The sequence below is a fragment of the Ranitomeya variabilis genome, chromosome 4 (genome assembly GCF_051348905.1).
Source record: "Ranitomeya variabilis isolate aRanVar5 chromosome 4, aRanVar5.hap1, whole genome shotgun sequence".
NCBI lineage: Eukaryota > Metazoa > Chordata > Amphibia > Anura > Dendrobatidae > Ranitomeya > Ranitomeya variabilis.
The window spans coordinates 220,425,681-220,447,860 of record NC_135235.1 but is presented as its reverse complement, the minus strand read 5'-3'; the positions used below and the strand labels follow the sequence as shown (position 1 = coordinate 220,447,860).

Genomic DNA, 22,180 nt, shown 5'->3' with positions numbered 1-22,180 from the left:
ACTAGGCGGTCAGTATTAAAACCCTTCAAAAAATATCCACAGCAGATAATACAAAAAATTCCACAATCTAACTAAAGACGTGGAATGTATATCTGCCACTCCAGAGAATCCAGCAAGACTGAGAAAATACTGACACAATCTAAGCTGGACAAGAAAACACAAAAGAATAGCACTGAATCATGAAGCACACAGCATGTGTGCCACAGAAAAAAAAACAGACACTTATCTTTGCTGATTTGGCAGAAAGGCAGGAGGAAAGGCAGAGGTCCAACACCTCCCAACAACAATTGACAACTGGCAAGGACTAATGGATCCTGCACACCTAAATACCCCAGTCAGAACTGCAATCAGCAGAAACACCTGACCAGGACTGCAACTCAGGGACAACTGCATTACCACCTACCACCACCGGAGGGAACCCAAAAGCAGAATTCACAACAGGGGGGGATATGAGCCATGCAATTCGGGGGGGGGGGAATAATATGAGCCATGCATTCAGGGGGGGAATAATATGAGCCATGCATTCAGGGGGGGAATAATATGAGCCATGCATTCAGGGGGAAGAATATGAGCCATGCATACAGGGGGGGAATATGAGCCATGCATACAGGGGGGGGGGATATGAGCCATGCATACAGGGGGGAATATGAGCCATGCATACAGGGGGGGAATATGAGCCATGCATACAGGGGGGGGTTATATGAGCCATGTACACGGGGGGGGGGGATATGAGCCATGCATTCGGGGGGGGGAATAATATGAGCCATGCATTTGGGGGGGAATAATATGAGCCATGCTTTCGGGGGGGGGGGGATATGAGCCATGCATTCGGGAGGGGGGGGGAATATGAGCCATGCATACAGGGGGGGAATATGAGCCATGCATACAGGAGGGGGAATATGAGCCATGCATACAGGGGGGGTTATATGAGCCATGCATACAGGAGCGGGAATATGAGTCATGCATACAGGGGGGGGGATATGAGCCATGCATACAGGGGGGAATATGAGCCATGCATACAGGGGGGGAATATGAGCCATGCATACAGGGGGGGTTATATGAGCCATGTACACGGGGGGGAATAATATGAGCCATGCATTCGGGGGGGGAATAATATGAGCCATGCATTTGGGGGGGGAATAATATGAGCCATGCTTTCGGGGGGGGGGGGATATGAGCAATGCATTCGGGAGGGGGGGGGGGAATATGAGCCATGCATACAGGGGGGGAATATGAGCCATGCATACAGGGGGGGGGAATATGAGCCATGCATACAGGGGGGGGAATATGAGTCATGCATACAGGGGGGTGGAAATATGAGCCATGCATACGGGGGGGGGGGAATATGAGCCACACATACAGGGGGGGAATATGAGCCATGCATACAGGGGGGGGTTATATGAGCCATGCATACAGGAGCGGGAATATGAGTCATGCATACAGGGGGGTGGAAATATGAGCCATGCATACGGGGGGGGGGGGAATATGAGCCACACATACAGGGGGGGAATATGAGCCATGCATACAGGGGGGAATATGAGCCATGCATACAGGGGGGAATATGAGCCATGCATACAGGGGGGAATATGAGCCATGCATACAGGGGGGAATATGAGCCATGCATACAGGGGGGAATATGAGCAATGCATACAGGGGGGGGAATATGAGCCATGCATACAGGAGCGGGAATATGAGTCATGCATACAGGGGGGGGGGGGAATATGAGCCATGCATACGGGGGGGGGGAAATATGAGCCATGCATACGGGGGGGATATGGGCCATTCATACGGGGGGGGGGAATATGAGCCATGCATACAGGGGGGGAATATGAGCCATGCATACGGGGGGGGGGGGGAATATGAGCCATGCATACGGGGGGGGGGAATATGAGCCATGCATACAGAGGGGGGGGAATATGAGCCATGCATACAGAGGGGGGGGAATATGAGCCATGCATACAGAGGGGGGGGAATATGAGCCATGCATACAGGGGGGGAATATGAGCCATGGATAAGGGGGGGGAATATGAGCCATGCATACAGGAGGGGGAATATGAGCCATGCATACAGGAGGGGGGATATGAGCCATGTATATGGGATGGGAGGGAAATGAGCCATGCATACAGGAGGGGGGGGTCATTATACAGTATTGAGCATCATGTGGGATCATTATACAGTATGGAGAACTGTGTGTGGCCATTATACAGTATTGAGCATCATGTGTGGTCGTTATACAGTATGGAGCATCATGTGTGGCCATTGTACAGTATGGAGCATCATGTGCGGTCATTATACAATATGGAGCATCATGTGCGGTCATTATACAGTATGGAGCATCATGTGTGGCCATTATACAGTATGGAGCATCATGTGTGGTCATTATACAATATGGAGCATCATGTGTGGTCATTATACAATATGGAGCATCATGTGCGGTCATTATACAGTATGGAGCATCATGTGCGGTCATTATACAATATGGAGCATCATGTGCGGTCATTATACAGTATGAAGCATCATGTGCGGTCATTATACAGTATGGAACATCATGTGCGGTCATTATACAGTATGGAGCATCATGTGCGGTCATTATACAGTATGGAGCATCATGTGCGGTCATTATACAGTATGGAGCATCATGTGCGGTCATTATACAGTATGGAGCATCATGTGCGGTCATTATACAGTATGGAGCATCATGTGCGGTCATTATACAGTATGGAGCATCATGTGCGGTCATTATACAGTATGGAGCACTGTGTGGCCATTATACAGTATGGAGCATCATGTGCGGCCATTATACAATATGGAGCATCATGTGCGGTCATTATACAGTATGGAGCATCATGTGCGGTCATTATACAGTATGGAGCATCATGTGCGGTCATTATACAGTATGGAGCATCATGTGCGGTCATTATACAGTATGGAGCATCATGTGCGGTCATTATACAGTATGGAGCATCATGTGCGGTCATTATACAGTATGGAGCATCATGTGCGGTCATTATACAGTATGGAGCACTGTGTGGCCATTATACAGTATGGAGCATCATGTGCGGCCATTATACAATATGGAGCATCATGTGCAGTCATTATACAGTATGGAGCACTGTGTGGCCATATTTTTTTGTTTAATTATTGTATATGAAACAGTGTGATCAGCAGTGCTAAATGGGTGTGGTTGGGACGTGGATATGGGTGTGACTAATTATGATTGGGTGTAGTCAGAGGCGTGGCCTAAAATTTGCTGCGGCGCGTGCGTTGCGCGCAGCAAACTTTGTCCCTCTTTCCCATCTTCAAAAGTTGGGAGGTATGACAGAGTATTATACAGTTGTAGAATAATGATGTTGGGGGTTGTAGTGTCCTATGTACAGAGTATTGTACAGTCGTAAAATAATGATGTTGGGGGTTGTAGTGTCCTATGTACAGAGTATTATACAGTCATAAAATAATGATGTTGGGGGTTGTAGTGTCCTATGTACAGAGTATTGTACAGTCGTAAAATAATGATGTTGGGGGTTGTAGTGTCCTATGTACAGATTATTATACAGTCGTAAAATAATGATGTTGGGGTTGTAGTGTCCTATGTACAGAGTATTGTACAGTCGTAAAATAATGATGTTGGGGGTTGTAGTGTCCTATGTACAGATTATTATACAGTCGTAAAATAATGATGTTGGGGGTTGTAGTGTCCTATGTACAGAGTATTGTACAGTCGTAAAATAATGATGTTGGGGGTTGTAGTGTCCTATGAACAGATTATTATACAGTTGTAAAATAATGATGTTGGGGGTTGTAGTGTCCTACGTACAGAGTATTGTACAGTCGTAAAATAATGATGCTGGGGGTTGTAGTGTCCTATGTACAGAGTATTATACAGTCATAAAATAATGATGTTGGGGGTTGTAGTGTCCTATGTACAGAGTATTATACAGTCGTAAAATAATGATGTTGGGGGTTGTAGTGTCCTATGTACAGAGTATTATACAGTCGTAAAATAATGATGCTGGGGGTTGTAGTGTCCTATGTGCAGAGTATTGTACAGTTGTATAGTAATGATGTTGGGGGTTGTTGTATCTTGACACCCAATACTAAAACACTGTGCTCGGCTCTCCCTCTAGTGGTGATTGGGGGTACTCCAGATTTTTAATTTTACTGTGTAACTGTTGGGGATTTTTTGGCTCCAGCTGGTATTAACTTTTTTTTTTTTAAAGTAGATTTTCTCTTATTTTGTTAGCCTCTTCCCACCATCGTTCTTATACTTTCATAATTTGGCTTGGACAATTCCTTATTTTGAGGGTTGGTCAAATTAGTCATCTAGTTATCATCCCTGGTCAGTGCAGGAAGATCTGTGACCATCATCGTCATCTTCATCCATTGTTCACCTTTTCTCTTTACTGTGACTTCTATGTGATACATCAGACCCTTTGGACGCGCTTCCCTGTGCTGCAGATGAGCATTTCCTATGTTGTTAGACCCTGGTGTAGATGCAGGAGCCATGTACTGTCTCTTCCCCTACCTTGAAATGACTTTCATGGTTTTTTTTAATGAATAATCTTCTATGATTCATGTCTTAAACAATAACTATTACTCATCTGATCTGTCATTCTGTATCTGACCGGCCTGTAATCACCTCATCTGTCAGACCACCTAATGCTGGTCGCCATAGCAACCCGAGCAGAAACATAACTATTACAAGTGTTGCGCTCTTTACCAACGAGGAACCCGAGAGCGGCAAATACATTCACTGCATTACAGATCCTGAGTTACATCCTGTATTATACTCCAGAGCTGCACTCAATATTCTGCTGGTTCCGTCACTGTGTACATACATTACATTACTGATCCTGAGTTACATCCTGTATTATACCCCAGAGCTGCACTCACTATTCTGCTGGTTCCGTCACTGTGTACATACATTACATTACTGATCCTGAGTTACATCCTGTATTATACTCCAGAGCTGCACTCACTATTCTGCTGGTGCAGTCACTGTGTACATACATTACATTACTGATCCTGAGTTACATCCTGTATTATATCCCAGAGCTGCACTCACTATTCTGCTGGTGCAGTCACTGAGTACATACATTATATTACTGATCCCGAGTAACATCCCGTATTATAGCCCAGAGCTGCACTCACTATTCTGCTGGTGTAGTCACTGTGTACATACATTACATTACTGATCCTGAGTTACATCCTGCATTATACCCCAGAGCTGCACTCACTATTCTGCTGGTGTAGTCACTGTGTACATACATTACATTACTGATCCTGAGTTACACCCTGTATTATACTCCAGAGCTGCACTCACTATTCTGCTGGTGCAGTCACTGTGTACATACATTACATTACTGATCCCGAGTTACATCCCGTATTATACCCCAGAGCTGCACTCACTATTCTGCTGGTGCAGTCACTGTGTACATACATTACTGATCCTGAGTTACATCCTGTATTATACCCCAGAGCTGCTCTCGCTATTCTGCTGGTGCAGTCACTGTGCACATACATTACATTACTGATCCTGAGTTACATCCTGTATTATACTCCAGAGCTGCACTCACACTCACTATTCTGCTGGTGCAGTCACTGTGTACATACATTACATTACTGATCCTGAGTTACATCCTGTATTATACCCCAGAGCTGCACTCACTATTCTGTTGGTGCAGTCACTGTGTACATACATTACGTTACTGATCCTGAGTTACATTCTGTATTATACTCCAGAGCTGCACTCACTATTCTGCTGGTGCAGTCACTGTGCACATACATTACATTACTGATCCTGAGTTACATCCTGTATTATACCCCAGAGCTGCACTCACTATTCTGTTGGTGCAGTCACTGTGTACATACATTATGTTACTGATCCTGTTACATTCTGTATTATACTCCAGAGCTGCACTAACTATTCTGCTGGTGCAGTCACTGTGTACATACATTACTGATCCTGAGTTACGTCCTGTATTATACTCCAGAGCTGCACTCACTATTCTGCTGGTGCAGTCACTGTGTACATACATTACTGATCCTGAGTTACATCCTGTATTATACTCCAGAGCTGCACTCACTATTCTGCTGGTGCAGTCACTGTGTACATTACATTACTGATCCTGAGTTACCTCCTGTATTATACTCCAGAGCTGCACTCACTATTCTGCTGGTGCAGTCACTGTGTACATACATTACATTACTGATCCTGAGTTACATCCTGTATTTTACTCAAGAGCTGCACTCACTATTCTGCTGGTGCAGTCACTGTGTACATACATTACATTACTGATCCTGAGTTACATCCTGTATTTTACTCAAGAGCTGCACTCACTATTCTGCTGGTACAGTCACTGTGTACACACAGTACATTACTGATCCTGAGTTACATCCTCTATTATACCCAAGAGCTGCACTCACTATTCTGCTGGTGCGGTCACTGTGTACATACATTACATTACTGATCCTGAGTTACATCCTGTATTATTCTCCAGAGCTGCACTCACTATTCTGCTTTTGCAGTCACTGTGTACAAAAATTACATTACTGATCCTGAGTTACATCCTGTATTATACTCCAGAGCTGCACTCACTATTCTTCTGATGCTGTCACTGTGTACATACATTACATTACTGATCCTGAGTTACATCCTGTATTATACCCCAGAGCTGCACTCACTATTCTGCTGGTGCAGTCACTGTGTACATACATTACATTACTGATCCTGAGTTACATCCTGTATTTTACTCAAGAGCTGCACTCACTATTCTGCTGGTGCAGTCACTGTGTACATACATTACATTACTGATCCTGAGTTACATCCTGTATTTTACTCAAGAGCTGCACTCACTATTCTGCTGGTACAGTCACTGTGTACACACAGTACATTACTGATCCTGAGTTACATCCTCTATTATACCCAAGAGCTGCACTCACTATTCTGCTGGTGCGGTCACTGTGTACATACATTACATTACTGATCCTGAGTTACATCCTGTATTATTCTCCAGAGCTGCACTCACTATTCTGCTTTTGCAGTCACTGTGTACAAAAATTACATTACTGATCCTGAGTTACATCCTGTATTATACTCCAGAGCTGCACTCACTATTCTTCTGATGCTGTCACTGTGTACATACATTACATTACTGATCCTGAGTTACCTCCTGTATTATACTCCAGAGCTGCACTCACTATTCTGCTGGTGCAGTCACTGTGCATATACATTACATTACTGATCCTGAGTTACATCCTGTATCTCTTTTATTATAAAAGTACAAAACAAAGCTTAAGGTACCTTCACACTAAACGACTTTGCAACGAGAACGACAACGATCCGTGATGTTCCAGCGTCCTGGATAGCGATATCGTTGTGTTTGACACGCAGCAACGATCTGGATCCCGCTGTGATATCGCTGGTCGTTGCTGAAAGTTCAGAACTTTATTTGGTCGTCAGATCGGCGTGTATCGTCGTGTTTGACAGCAAAAGCAACGATGCCAGCAATGTTTTACAATGGTAACCAGGGTAAATATCGGGTTACTAAGCGCAGGGCCACGCTTAGTAACCCGATATTTACCCTGGTTACCATTGTAAAAGTAAAAAAAAACACTACATACTCACCCTCTGATGTCTGTCACGTCCCCCGGCGTCCGCGCTGCTGCTCAGAGCTTCCTGCACTGAATGTGTCAGTGCCGGCCGTAAAGCAAAGCACAGTGATGACGTCACCGCTGTGCTTTAGGGCCGGCGCTTACACAGTGCAGGGAAGCTGAAGGCGAGGGACGCGACAGACACGGCAATGTAAGTATGTACGTTTTTTAAGCGCTTAGTAACCCGATGTTTACCCTGGTTACCCGGGGACTTCGGCATCGTTGGTCGCTGGAGAGCTGTCTGTGTGACAGTTCTCCAGCGACCACACAGCGACGCTGCAGCGATCGGCATCGTTGTCGATATTGCTGCAGCGTCGCTTAATGTGACGGTACCTTTACAGACAAACTCAATAAGAAAACAAAATATTCACAATCCCCAAAAGTCCAATGTCCAGCAGATTTATACAAACAAAATGTTCCTCCATTTCATTAATACCCCCCAGCAAAGGAAGAGACCTCAGCCTATATCCTTTTTTCCCTTCCTTTGTTCCTTTTTCCCCTCATACACACATACCCATGCATTCATCCCTAGAAAAATAAACAAAAGTCGGCCATCTGCCCTAAAGAAAGTAAATAGGCCACCTGGCCGAAACTTAATCATATTTTTTAATATTTTTTTTTTATTTTATATTTTTTATTTTATTTTTTTTTTTACTTTTCCTATCACACCAGGTCCCACGAAAGTTTGTGGCCTTTCCTACACAGCAAGGTCTATAGAAGTTTATGGCCTTTTTTTTTTTTCTCTTCTTGGCATCCCGCCGGATGTCCATTCTCCAAAACCCATCCCCCCACCCCCCAAGAAACCCCCACCCCACCTAAACTAAATCCCCCCTACTCGCATCATAGTACACATGTAACATATATATACAACCTTATAATAACATATATCAATACAACATAATAATAACCAGTACACACCATAATCATGACCAAAGAACAGGCCCAAGTTCAATGCTTGCAAGCCCTATACCCTGGTTACCAATTACAAAACAAAAATCTGTAAGTGAGGGTTACAGCCCACCACCAGGAACTGGAGACCATAGAGGCTCTCACCCTAATCTACCGCACATCACCCTGACCCTCACTAACAACACAAAAGAGAAAATCCTGTCCCTATAGCCCTACCAATCTCTCCCTACCTGTCCCTCACTACCAACCTAATACTAACTACCTGTCCCTAAAGACTGTCCCTATCTGTCCCTCCCTGTCCCTACACATCTATCTGACCCTACAAAATAAAGATGAAAAGATAAATAAGACTAACTCAACCCTATCACAGGCACACAGCACTCAATTCTCCCTAGGGCACATTAAAGGAGAAACCCCTCCATAGAAAAGAGGCCCTCCCTGCACCCAGCCTCTCAAACTCCAGCAAGCGCACTTTTGCCAGGTCACCCAGGATGTTCCTAATCACCTCTTCCCTGGGGAGGACTTTCCGCTGAGTAGACACTAGACACCGTGCATTCCACGTGTGGAACCTAGTTACTAAACTAACTAAGAAAACAGTGCCCCGATCTCGGCCACCAAGGGACCTGAATGCCCCATAGGCCCACTCCGCATAGGAAAGGCCTGCCAGCCTGGGCCAGCCAATGGAAGCACCCACCTTGCTGTAGACCTCTGTATTAAAGGGACACCGAAGCAGGAAATGCTCCATGCTTTCAAGCATACCGCCACACTCCTCGCGGGGACAATCCCGGTCATCAGAGCATCTGCACTTCAGGTTGTCCCTCACATACAGCTTCCCATGGAAGCAGCGCCAAGCCAAGTCCCAAAACTTCAAGGGGATCCGCTTAGAGTTCAATAACCCGAGCCCCACCTCCAGATCCCGGCTTGGGCAATCCCTGAGCGCCAGGGGCTTCTGAAAGTGGGTCAACAGGACCCTATTGTCAAGAAACCTTCTCGACATGGTCCTGATCTCCCACACTCCCAGACCCCACCGACGGATCACCTTCAGAACCGGGGTAGCATAAGCCGGAAGATGCCCATGAGGTGTACGAAGGTCCTTTACCTGCCCTCCTGTCTCCCATTCCTGGAAGAAAGGCCGAAACCACCCCCTACAGGAGAATACCCACAGAGGAGCCCTCTCTAAGCCTCCTAGTCTCCTCATGCGGTACGTGACCTCCCTCTTGATTAGGTTCAGCCTATTTCCCCATAATAATTGGAAAAACAGGCTGTAGACCCGTGTCCAAAGAGGCTCTGGCAAGATGCAAACGCTGCCCAAATATATTAGCAAAGGAAGCAAATAGCCCTTGGCAAGACTAACCCTTTCCCTTAGGGTCAAAGACCAACCCTTCCACTGATCCACCTTCTGGGCGGCAATCTTAAGTCTGCCCTCCCAGTTTTGCTAGGGATAGTCCCCCGGGCCGAAACTGATGCCTAATATTTTTGCTGTGGCCTGAGGCCCTGGAAGGGTGTCCGGGAGATCAAAACTTGGATCTCCCCCTCCCAGCCAGAGACTCTCACACTTGTCCCGGTAGATCATGGACCCGGATGCCACCGAGTAGCGTTCAACCTCAGACATCACCCAATCTGCCTCCTCTCTCGAGGATATAAAAAGGGAAACATCGTCAGCGTACGCCACTACCCTCAAGGCGGCCTCTGGCTCCACCTGGTCCATCCTGACTCCCACCAACGGTTCACGCTCCACCCTCCTTAAAAGGGGGTCGATCGCAAACACGTATAACAGTGGGCTCAGAGGACAGCCCTGGCGGACACCAGACCTCACCTCAAAAGGGTGTCCAACCCAACCGTTCACGAGCAGAAAAGTCTCTGCCCCATTGTATAAAACTCTCAACCAATCAACAAACCTCCCAGGCAGACCATACCTCAGAAGGACGGACCAGAGGTACTCATGGTTAACCCAGTCAAAGGCCTTCGCCTGGTCTAAGGACAGCAAGTACCCCTTCCAGTGACCTGCCCTGCCCTGCTCCACTGCCTCCCGGACACCGAGCACAGCACTAAATGTACTGCGGCCTGGAACAGAGCAGTGCTGGGCCCCCGAAAGGAGCCGGGGCGCAAACTGCACCAACCGATTAAAAAGCACCTTTGCCAGAACCTTTCGGTCCGTATTGAGAAGCGCTATGGGACGCCAATTCTCAATACGGGACGAGTCTTTACCCTTTGACAGGATAATCAGGGCTGACTTCCCCATTGAACTGGGCAGAATGTCCGAGGAGAGGCACTCATTAAGCACCTCAGTCAAGAGGGGGACCAAAGAGTCCCTAAAAGTCTTGTAGAACTCGGATGTTAAACCATCCGGACCGGGTGACTTTTTGGGCCGGAGCCCATCAATCGCCCGTCTCACTTCCTCTTCCCTGATTGCTTCTGCCAAAACATGAAGAGAGGGGTCATCCCCTGGCTCAGGGATGGTTTCAGTCAGGAAAGCCGACATCTCATCCCGATCAGGATCCCTCCTCCCCAAGAGGTGCAAGTAGAAGGATCTGACCACCTCCAGGATCCCTGATTTGGATCTGTTCAGGGACCCCGTACTGTCAATCAGTCCTCTCACCATCTTACAATTCACTGACAACCTGCAGTTTCTGTAAGGGTCGGGCGAGCGGTACCTCACGAAATTCCCTCTCAAAAACTAAGGATGTGTGCCTATCATACTGGCACCCCTTGAGCAAGGTCTTCACCCTGGAGATTTCCTCTCGGTCCCCTCCAGTTGAGACGAGCTGCTCGAGTTTCCTCCCCAGCTCCCGATACAGGCGGTACCTGTTCAGGCCCCTGAGGCTCGAGAGCTGACGGAAGAACCTTGCGACCCTTCTTTTGAAGATCTCCCACCACTCAGACTTACTGCTACAAAGACCCAAGAGAGGTACCTGGCTCTGAAGAAATTCCTCAAAGGACTGTCTTACTTCTGCCTCTTCCAGAAGGGACGAATTCAGCTTCCATAGGCCTCTCCCCATCCGGGGGGTCTCTGTAACATTCAAAGTAAAGAAAATGAAACAGTGATCGGAGAACTCCACCTCAACAGCGGACACTGCAGAAGAGATGGCTTCCTCCTTTAAAAAAAACCTATCTATCCTAGACCTACTGCTTCCCCTAAAAAAGGTGAAACCCCCGTGACCTGGGGTGTGCCGGATGTGTACATCCACCAGGCGAGCTTCGCTTACTATGCTATTCAAGGCTACGCTATCATAAGCCAGCCGGTCTCCGGGGCCTCCCCTATCATGGAGTCTGGTTACAGTATTAAAATCCCCACCGAAGACCACCTGCCGGCTCGTAAAAAGATAGGGCTTGATCCTCAGGAAGAGACATTTACGGTCCCACTTAGATTGCGGGCCATAGATATTGATGAGCCGAAGCTCCTGTCCCCTCATGAAGACGTCAAGGACCAAACATCTCCCCATTTCTACCTCGATCACCCGTCTGCATTCTACCTCCGCGGTCTTAAAAAGGACCACTACCCCGCTATACGGCTCGGCTGCAAGAGACCAGTATGAGGGCCCACTCCTCCATTCCCTCTTTGCTTTGTAGATGGACCCCAGGTCCGTTAGTCTGGTCTCCTGCAAAAATAAAATATCAGCCTCAACCCGGGTGAAAAAAATCAAAGGCCGTAAATCTAGCCGTACCTGACTTTATGCTGGCGACATTAATCGACGCCAGAGTCAACGGGGTAGGTTCCGCCATCATGGGTGATTGAGTTAGATGGCCTGTTTTTTAACCGTACCCCCTGATTTCCTCTCCCCCTCTGAGGAGGAGCCCGACTCACCCCTCCGCTTTAAAGACACCGAGGTGTCCATATCCTCCTTTAAAGCACTGGACTTCCCAGAAATAGATTCCTCGCCCCTGGACCCCGAGGTAGTCCCCCCTCCAAAGGAGTGTGAATCCCCCGGAGGACAGACCTCACCACTCCCCGAAGGCACCCCAGATGTTGCGTCCGGCCCCTCACCCCCAACCTCCGACACAGCAGAGTCATCGAGGGCTTGGAACCGATTGGAGAGGGGGATCAGAGGGGAGTCGGTGAGCCCTTCCGTATGCACCCTAGTGGCCAGGGGGGGGGCTTAGATTTTTTAGCCTTGTTTTTCCTCTTCTTCCGACTCTTAAGGTACCTTCACACTAAACGACTTTGCAACGATAACGATCCGTGACGTTGCAGCGTCCTGGATAGCGATATCGTTGTGTTTGACACGCAGCAGCGATCTGGATCCTGCTGTGATATCGCTGGTCGTTGCTGAAAGTCCAGAACTTTATTTGGTCGTCAGATCGGCGTGTATCGTCATGTTTGACAGCAAAAGCAACAATGCCAGCAATGTTTTACAATGGTAACCAGGGTAAATATCGGGTTACTAAGCGCAGGGCCGCTCTTACTAACCCGATATTTACCCTGGTTACCATTGTAAATGTAAAAAAAAAAACAGTACATACTCACCTTCTGATGTCCGTCAGGTCCCTGGCCGTCTGCTTCCCGCACTGACTGTGAGCGCCGGCCGGCCGTAAAGCACAGCACAGCGGTGACGTCACCGCTGTGCTCTGCTTTTACTTTACGGCCGGAGCTCACAGTCAGTGCGGGAAGCAGACGGCCAGGGACCTGACGGACATCAGAAGGTGAGTATGTACTGTTTTTTTTTTACATTTACACTGGTAACCAGGGTAAACATCGGGTTACTAAGCGCGGCCCTGCGCTTAGTAACCCGATGTTTACCCTGGTTACCCGGGGACTTCGGCATCGTTGGTCGCTGGAGAGCTGTCTGTGTGACAGCTCTCCAGCGACCACACAGCGACGCTGCAGCGATCGGCATCGTTGTCGATATCGCTGCAGCGTCGCTTAATGTGACAGTACCTTTACCGGTACGATTGTCACCCGTTTTTTTAGGCTGCTCCACCACCTCTTCATCCAGACTTTCAAACTGGGAAGAGTTATCAGAAGCAGCCAACTCCTCCCTCTCCATCCTCCGGATCTCCTCGCTCACCGCCTTTTCCCCCAGGGCCTCAGAGGCTTTGGCTGCCGCCTCCAGGGTGGGGGCAGTCATCACCCCAGTTGCCTGAGGCTTATCCTGCCCCCTGCCCTTACGGCTCCTCACCTGTTGCCACTGGTGGGCAGATGTACCAGCCTCGCCTTTCCTCACTGACCCCTCAGCTCCCCTCACGCCTCCACCCTCAGCCCTAGCAGAAGTTGCACCACCGGGGACCCCCCCTTGGCTCCCCCCTGCCGGGCCAGAGATGGTGCTGGAAAAGGAACGGGGGCAGCGGCTATACGGGTGACCTAGGTCACCACACAGGTGACACCTAATGTCACCACAGGCCGCGGCAAGATGGCCTACCCCGCCACACAAGGCACATTTCTGCACCTTGCAGCCTGCGCTGAAGTGGCGGGGATCACCGCACCTGTGGCAGACCTTCGGTTGCCCCTGGTAGAAGATCTGGATTCTGTCCCTCCCCAGAAATGCTGAGGAGGGGATGTGGGTGACCGTACCTCCTGAAACCTTCAACTATACCATGAAGGTCCAGCCCCCTGACCAAATGCCAAACTCGTCCCTATTTTTTTTAGGGACCTCGGTGACTTCCCCATAACGGGAAAGCCACGTCATTATGTCGACCCCAGAGAGTGACTCATTACTTGTCAGAACGGTCACCCTCTTTACACTATTTTGGCGAGACACCGCCTGCACGGCAGTCTCGCCAGCCGGGCTCCCCCTTTGCCAGTTCGAAATTCGACCAGAAAAGCTCCAAGCCCTCTGGCCGAACAAAACTGACATCGAAGAAGGAGGTGCCAAACGGATGAATCAGGGCAAAGATGTCCATCGCCCTGAAGTCCATCTTCAGAAGGAGCTCCACAACCCTCGCCCTTGGCGGGCACGCTTCACTGCCCCTCCACCGAAGACGGACCACATTCCGCCTGGCCACCCCCTGCCCGACTGTTGGGAGGGACCAAACCATTTCTCCTTCCCTTTTATCTTGGAAGGCAGCCTGGCCGTGTCTATCCAGCCAAAAGGCCAAGTCCACCACTCTTCCCTCTACTTCGATCGTCCGTTCTCCCTTTTTGAGGGCCTCCAGGAAACGGCGCCGCAAGACGCTATCCCTGAGGTCCAGAGGCGAGGAAACCCCCTGACTAGACCCCGAGGCTCCAGCCACCACCCCCGAATAACTCAGAGAGCCTGTGGCTGGGGGTGCAGATGGACCGGCCCCCTCCCCCCTTCTCCCACTACCATCAGACACCGTACTCACACTTGCCACCTTAGACGCACTGCCACTCGCATTCTCAACCATAGACACTTCCATACCCGCACCCTCCTCATCCACTCCATCAGTCACCCCACTCTCACTCACATGCACACTGGGGTTAAATATTATTTTGCCTCACCTTTTGGGTACTTCCAGGTTCTGTTTCCCCTCTGCTACCGCCACCTACTGGTGGCATCTTCCCTGCTGGGGGGTTTGGCACACACAGCGCTTGTGTCCCTTTAAGGGTCCTGCTGCCATAGGACTTAAGCAACACAGCCTGACTTGGCACCACAGCAGGCGCAGAGTCTCCTCCCTCACTGGCAGGTAGGAAGCCAGGTGCAGACTCACCTCCATCCTGCCTTGTCACCGGAGCCCCCACCGCAGGTAAGCCCCCAGACTCAGGGGACCCCGCCAGGCAGGCGCCCTTGCTGCTGTCTGCTGCAGCTGCAGTCCCTGCTCCATTGCAGACCGCAGCTAAGTTCATTTTTTTTTCTTTTGCTTGGGAAGCCACGCCCCCAGCCTCCAGCCGCACAGCACAGCTATCCAAAGCTGCTCCTACATGGGCAGCAGGTGCCGAGGAGGCCACGCCCCCTGAGACCGGCCGCAGCGGGACCCCCAGAGCCGACCCAGAGCTGGATCCACCCCCAGGAATCCCCCCGGCGGTACCAGTCCCCTGAGGCACAGCGCCCCCCACCACCACACCCTGGGCCACAAACAGCCTGGCCACAGCAACTCCAGCAGCCGGCCCCAGGCTAGGCCACTCCCCCTCAGCATCCACCAGCGGCGGTGCCCCCAATGCCGACTTCACCGCAGACCCCACCAGGGGAGCCCCCACCATTTTCTTTTTATGAGCCGGTTCTGCCGGAGCCGCAGGCCCCTCCCCCTTTACTTTACTAAGTGCCTGGGTCCCCAGAAGCGATCCAGTTTTAGGGGATCCGTAAGTGGGGGACCCGGACACCCCAGCGCTCACCGCCGGAGATGCGGTCCCGGATGCCACTCTCTTGCCCACCTCTGGGCCACCTTCCACACCATGCTCCATATCAGACACATCACTACCCCCTCCGTTACCACAAACAGAGGCAGCGCCCTGCGTGTCATGGCCTGTAATCTCCCTGCTCCCTCGCTGCGGACCCACAACAGAGCCCGAGCCGGGGTGGGTAGCGGGTGCCGCACAGCGGGATCGGGGGGCCCCAGAGAGGGGGACATACACATATTTCTCCACAGTAGATGTTTTCTTCTTCTTACTTTTCTTTGCCTTTCTCTTCATCCCCCTCCTGGTTGCCTCGTCCTCACAGATCTCATCCCCGAACCTCAGCTGGTTAAAACGGACCGGGGACTCGATCTGCCGGATCTGCTGCATGACAAGGCAGCCCCCCTCGCTGCTACTACCACCATCCTCATCCTCCCCCTCGCTCCCGCTGTCCCCTGAAGGGCCAGAATCTGACGGGAGAGCCACCTGCTCGGGGGCTATCCCGCTATGCGACGCCTGGAGATCTCTTACCAGGCCACCAGGCGGTGGGTAGGGCGCGACCTCCTTCTCGCATTCCTCTTCCTCATCATCCTCCTCCACCACCTGGCCGGAGCTCCGTGACCCCTCCGGAGCCCCACCGGTCATGGCTCTGAACTGGTCGTCATTTTCCAACTTTTCACGGAAGGGCCCGCTGCCATCCAGGATCTCACACCTCCGGCTTTCCAGGTCTTGTATGGATTTTTTTATCTTCTTGACCGCGGCGGATAGCTCGGCCTTCTTATTGCCGGAGGCCCTGTCAGACCTCTCCTTAGCTACCCTCAACTACCCCCAGAGGGATTTTAGCTTCCTTGAGGCGTCCTCATACTTGCAGAGGTGCGCATGGATGCGTGAACCATAGCCCATGGCGGATTCCCTAGCCGCCTTGGTACCCCAACCAAGGGGCACCGCTGCAGCACCCCTGCTCGTACTAGGCCTACCTCCGGGGGAAGGAGCCGCTACGGCCTCAGGGGTCCTACGGGTCTTCACACTGGATCCCTTGCCTGATCCTTGGCCAGATCTTGTGGCCCTAGCCGGAGTTGGAGTCCTCCCACCCCCCGCCGGCTTGGACCGGGAGGTGGGAGCCGGGGGCCCAGCCCCGGAGGCCAGTCCCAAAATGAGCCTTCTTTCCTGGGAAGGGGGCAGACAAAAAGTCCTGGATGAAAAACTTTACCTCCCTTCCCAGGAGCTCTCTCTAGGCAGCACACAGAGCACACGGCAAGCAGGCTCCGCCTCTTCCTGTATGACACTCCAGAGCTGCACTCACTATTCTGCTGGTGCAGTCACTGTGTACATACATTACCGATCCTGAGTTACATCCTGTATTATACTCCAGAGCTGCACTCACTATTCTGCTGGTGCAGTCACTGTGTACATACATTACATTACTGATCCTGAGTTACATCCTGTATTATACTCCAGAGCTGCAGTCACTACTCTGCTGGTGCAGTCACTGTATACATTACATTACTGATCCTGAGTTACCTCCTGTATTATACCCCAGAGCTGCACTCACTATTCTGCTGGTGCAGTCACTGTGTACATACGTTACATTACTGATCCTGAGTCACATCCTGCATTATACTCCAGAGCCACACTCACTATTCTGCTGGTGCAGTCACTGTGTACATACATTATATTTCTGATCCTGAGTTACATCCTGCATTATACTCCAGAGCTGCACTCACTATTCTGCTGGTGCAGTCACTGTGTACATACATTACATTACTGGCCCTGAGTTACATCCTGTACTATACCCCAGAGCTGCACTCACTATTCTGCTGGTGCAGTCACTGTGTACATACATTACTGATCCTGAGTTACATCCTGTATTATAACCCAGAGCTGCACTCACTATTCTGCTGGTGCAGTCACTGTGTACATACATTACATTACTGATCCTGAGTTACATCCTGTATTATACTTCAGAGCTGCACTCACTTTTCTGCTGGTGCAGTCACTGTGTACATACATTACTGATCCTGAGTTACATCCTGTATTATACCCCAGAGCTGCACTCACTATTCTGCTGGTGCGGTCACTGTGAACATACATTACTGATCCTGTAGTGAATCCCCACATTCCAGTACATGGTGATTGGCTCTGGAGGACAGTTCTGTGGATTAGCTTCTAGAGGGAATGTTCTTCTGGACATAATGACTATCAGTGAAGCCAACAAGATAACAAGTATGAACGCCATTTCATGGCACGGCTGAGAAAAGACGCTGTGCGCTATGGTAGCCATCATGCCAGTTGTAGTGTGTGCATCGCTAATTATCTCGGTGGAGCGCAGCTCGTGGATAACGAGCCAATCTGTCTTCCAATTAATGACATTCACACTGATGAGGATGAACCTCCCTAATCCAGCCAGACTTTAGATGGCATGGCTGGTACAGGAGTATACTGTGGTTATCAGCACCTGGAGAGGGGGCACTTATTAAAAAAAATAAGGCTTTTTTTATGATGGTCAAAACTGATGGGTACGTGCCTATGGTGGGAGGGGGCAGAGCCTAAAATTGAGAGAGTGCTCAGTGGTGTCCATTCATACATAAGACTGTCAACTACAGGGTCCCACTGGTCTTGGGGTAGGGCGTAGAGGGCCAGAACTTAGATTTAGGTGCCCATGGATATCTATGGAGTTTTTAGATAATTAAAGTGATGCTTGAAAACCTCTCCGATTCTGATGGTGAAAGTATTAGGACCAAAGTGAAACCCATTGTGGATGATCCCCATCCTTACTGAAGTCCGGGAAACGGAGATATAAGGATTTATGATGGGGTTTACCTGTGATATTGGGGGTCCTCACACAGGCAGATTGTAGGGCACCTACAGAGTGTGAGGACCCCCAACATCACAGGCAAATCCATGGGCAGCTCAAGAAGCGCTGCAGCATAATTTAATCGGGCATCATGCTGGTGCGACTTTGTGCAGGGTTACATGTTTCAGGGGCGTCTCAGGAGCCACATATTACCATTTATCACATGCCCGGAAATTCCTAAGAGGAAAAAGATAACAAATTCTTGGAGCGATTGTGATCCTGTGACATCAGTGCTTCCCACTACAATAGGATCACATGTCTGCCCGTGAATCATACGCTGGTGACCTGGAGTCAGAGCCCAGGAATCTGCTCTTCTCACTCTGCTCTCTTCTTCCCTTTACAGAATTGAAGACCCGGTGTGATGTGTTTGGTGCAGGAATCACCTGTATGCGGAGCACCATCATCTTCATCATCAGTCATGCCAGGTAAGTCGATTCTTCCAGCCTGCACTTCCCAATCTCAGCACTAGAGGGCGTGGGGTCCCTGCAGTTTCTCTACCAAGTAATAGTTTGCCAGACCCCAGAGAAAAGCAGGAGGGTCCCGACACATCCATTATCTATCTATTCTCCCTGATGAAGGACACCGTCCAAAACGCGCGTCGGGGTCTGCTCCGCACCTGAACGACCTTCCACCCAGATAGTCTATTTCTCCTTAATTACATCCTAGGCTTTACAGAAATCGTACCCTACTCTTATTACTTCTCAGGGCTCACAGAAACCATGCTCCACCTCTGTCACTTCCCTGGTCCTATAATATAGGTGCTTTATCCCGTCCAGTCAGTCCTCTAATCTCACTGCCTACAATTTGAGCTTACTATGGTGGTTCTATGCACATAATTACCAATTATTGTATTCTAGAAGCACTCATACCTTGACCCCCACATATCTACATATTTCTTTTGTCCCTCCCAGTCTTGGACTCTTATTGTTGTGGGGCACGTTATCTCCTGAATGTACGCAGATTGCAGCTCACAATACATTGTTAAATATATTTACATTGATATATAGCATCTATTGATTACCTGGCGGTTTGGTCTTTATGACATTTTTTACTGTACATAATTATGTTTTCCTTTTATTGATGGTGCGGGCACCTCTAGTATGTGGTGCTACCTCTTATCACTTTGTCAATAAAGGTATTTTATCTTTATATACTTTCTTGTCCCATATTCTCTTGATCACATGTTCAGCTTTTTTCTTTGGTTTCCACAATTTCTCCGAATGGTCTACCATTCATCCACCAGCAGATGTATACCACTTATTCTATAGGCTACTGATATGTATAGTGGAATATATATTCATTGCTGCTTCCAGTACTTGTTTTACACTATTTTTCTGGAAAAAAAGAGAAAAGCAGCAACAGGCAACAGATATCCATCTATCTATTATCTATCTGTCTAGTATCTATCTATACTCTATCTATCGATATATCCTCTTTTTGAAAACATAGGATTGGGCATGCTAAAATCCAATATGCCCAATCCTTCTTTCCATCAATGTCTGCCTTTACAAGAGAGTAATGACGCCTCCGTACCCATTAGATGATGGACTATTGCCACCATAAGATGTCATACATGTACAAGACAGAAATACACCCTAAAGCCACATTCACACGTTCAGTATTTGGTCAGTATTTTACATCAGTATTTGCAGCCAAAACCAGGAGTGGGTGATAAATGCAGAAGTGATGATGAGTTTCTATTATTCTTTTCCTCTGATTGTTCCACTCCTGGTTTCAGCTTACAAATACTGAGGTAAAATACTGACCAAACACTGACCGTATGAACGTGGCCAAAAAGTGAAAGTTCTATCAGCCAATCACATTCCAAATCTTCAGACGTCAACATTGATGTGGATGCTGAGCACAGGAAGTGTTGTTGTCCTTCAGGTAAAAAATCAGCTGCTGCGGTGTCTCGGTGGCACGGCGAGCTCAGGCTTGAAGGTGTTAAACACAGCTTGAGTTAGTGAGCGTCGGGAGATGTGCCAGGGTTCAGCGTTGCCAGGGAGCTGGCTCCCTTGGCAGTCTGACACGCCAGCCGGTGGCATGCGGAGGGGGGGAGGTGAGAAAGAAAACGAGACGAGGAGAGAGGGAAACCAAGAGGAAGAACCCCAGTAATTATGGCGTGGGGTGATACTCGCCCCCATTATTGTCCTCCTGATTTTACCCATGTTTGCAGCTTCTCGTTAGAAGTTTTTGTGCCCGGTTGAGACGGGAAGTTGGGCTCGGCGCAAAAAAAGACGAGTATCAACGAAGGGATCGGCGGCCATTTCCCCCAATGTCACAAGACCGTAACAACGCCGCAAAGGTATTTCTTTTGCCTATTTTCCCTTAGTAAAAGCCGTAGATATTTGATGTGTGAAGCGTCCAGGCGACACGATTCAAGAAATACTCCGAAAGCATAGGCGGTCATAATAAGGGTCAGTTCACCCCCGGACTTGGCAGAAACCCAAACTACAAAGACAAGTGCAGGACACAAGGTGGGAAGTGAATAAAGGGTGGTCCGGGCAGGCCAAAGAGGAAATTCACAGAGCGAGAAGTCACGACCAGGTTTAATAATCCTCTGTGTGTTTTGTAAGAAGTTAAAAATTACCATCTCCGGTCCTCGCCTCAATCCAGTACCATGGGGCCATCAGAACCGGTCGTCCTGGGAGGGTCAGGACAATATTGCGATAGGACTTTCACTTCTGTTGCGATACAAAGAAAAAAAGAAAAAAAATTGTGAAATCTGGAGCTGCTCAAGTAATGAGATCATTAGTTCTCTCCAGTGAGGAGGAGAGGAGAGAGGAAGGAACGGTCACCCGGGGCGAGACGTCTGGAGGTGGACGGCAGACGCTTACTCCAAAAATGGGATCTTATATAAGCGTCTGTTCACTGTGAGTGAGGTTCAAGGACTACAACTCCCAGAATAACCACCAGCACAACTGTCCTGCTGCTATTCTCATCAATAACCCCACAAAGAACGAAAATATATCTCTATGATAGATGGGTGGATACAGCAAGTAAAAACAGCAGCTCTCCGTGAAAGCCAAGATATATGAAAACACTGGAAACATTAGATCTAGGCTGTATTGTTACTCAGTAAGAAGTACTTACAAAAAATGAAGGGTTCTTATTGCATCTATTGGCCATTTCATGTGTGCCCATCAACCACGGCAAGGTGACATCCCTCTGATGGGTCCTATTTCTACTGTACATGTCACTTATGGGCCTACAATCAAATGAACAAACCCGTCTCTCTGAGGCTCTAAGTCTACAAGATGAATGGGCAATGAGAACTGGTTATATCACCTGTAGGTAAAAGGGAGGAGAGTAGTGTCAGATAGGAGGCAGGCACCACATCCAATAGTTCTATAGATATACGGACAGATAATAGGTATATTTGTCTATCCTTCTATTAACTATGTAGTGTGTTTCTAATATCTATATATAATCTATCTATCTATCCATCATGTATCTATTATCTATCTATATCATCTATCTATCTATCTATCTATCTATCTATCTATCTATCTATCATCTATCAAACAAATGCTGGAACA

At 48.9% G+C, this 22,180-nt stretch overlaps 1 protein-coding gene across 1 annotated transcript in view; it reads left to right on the top strand.

Moving 5' to 3' along the window:
- LOC143767789 (uncharacterized) overlaps window positions 1-22,180 on the top strand; it is a 170,133-nt gene that overhangs the window by 121,470 nt on the left and 26,483 nt on the right. The window contains exon 5 of the mRNA XM_077256309.1: window positions 18,985-19,066. The gene's annotated coding sequence lies outside the window, so the exon portion shown is untranslated. The remainder of the gene's footprint in view (window positions 1-18,984; window positions 19,067-22,180) is intronic.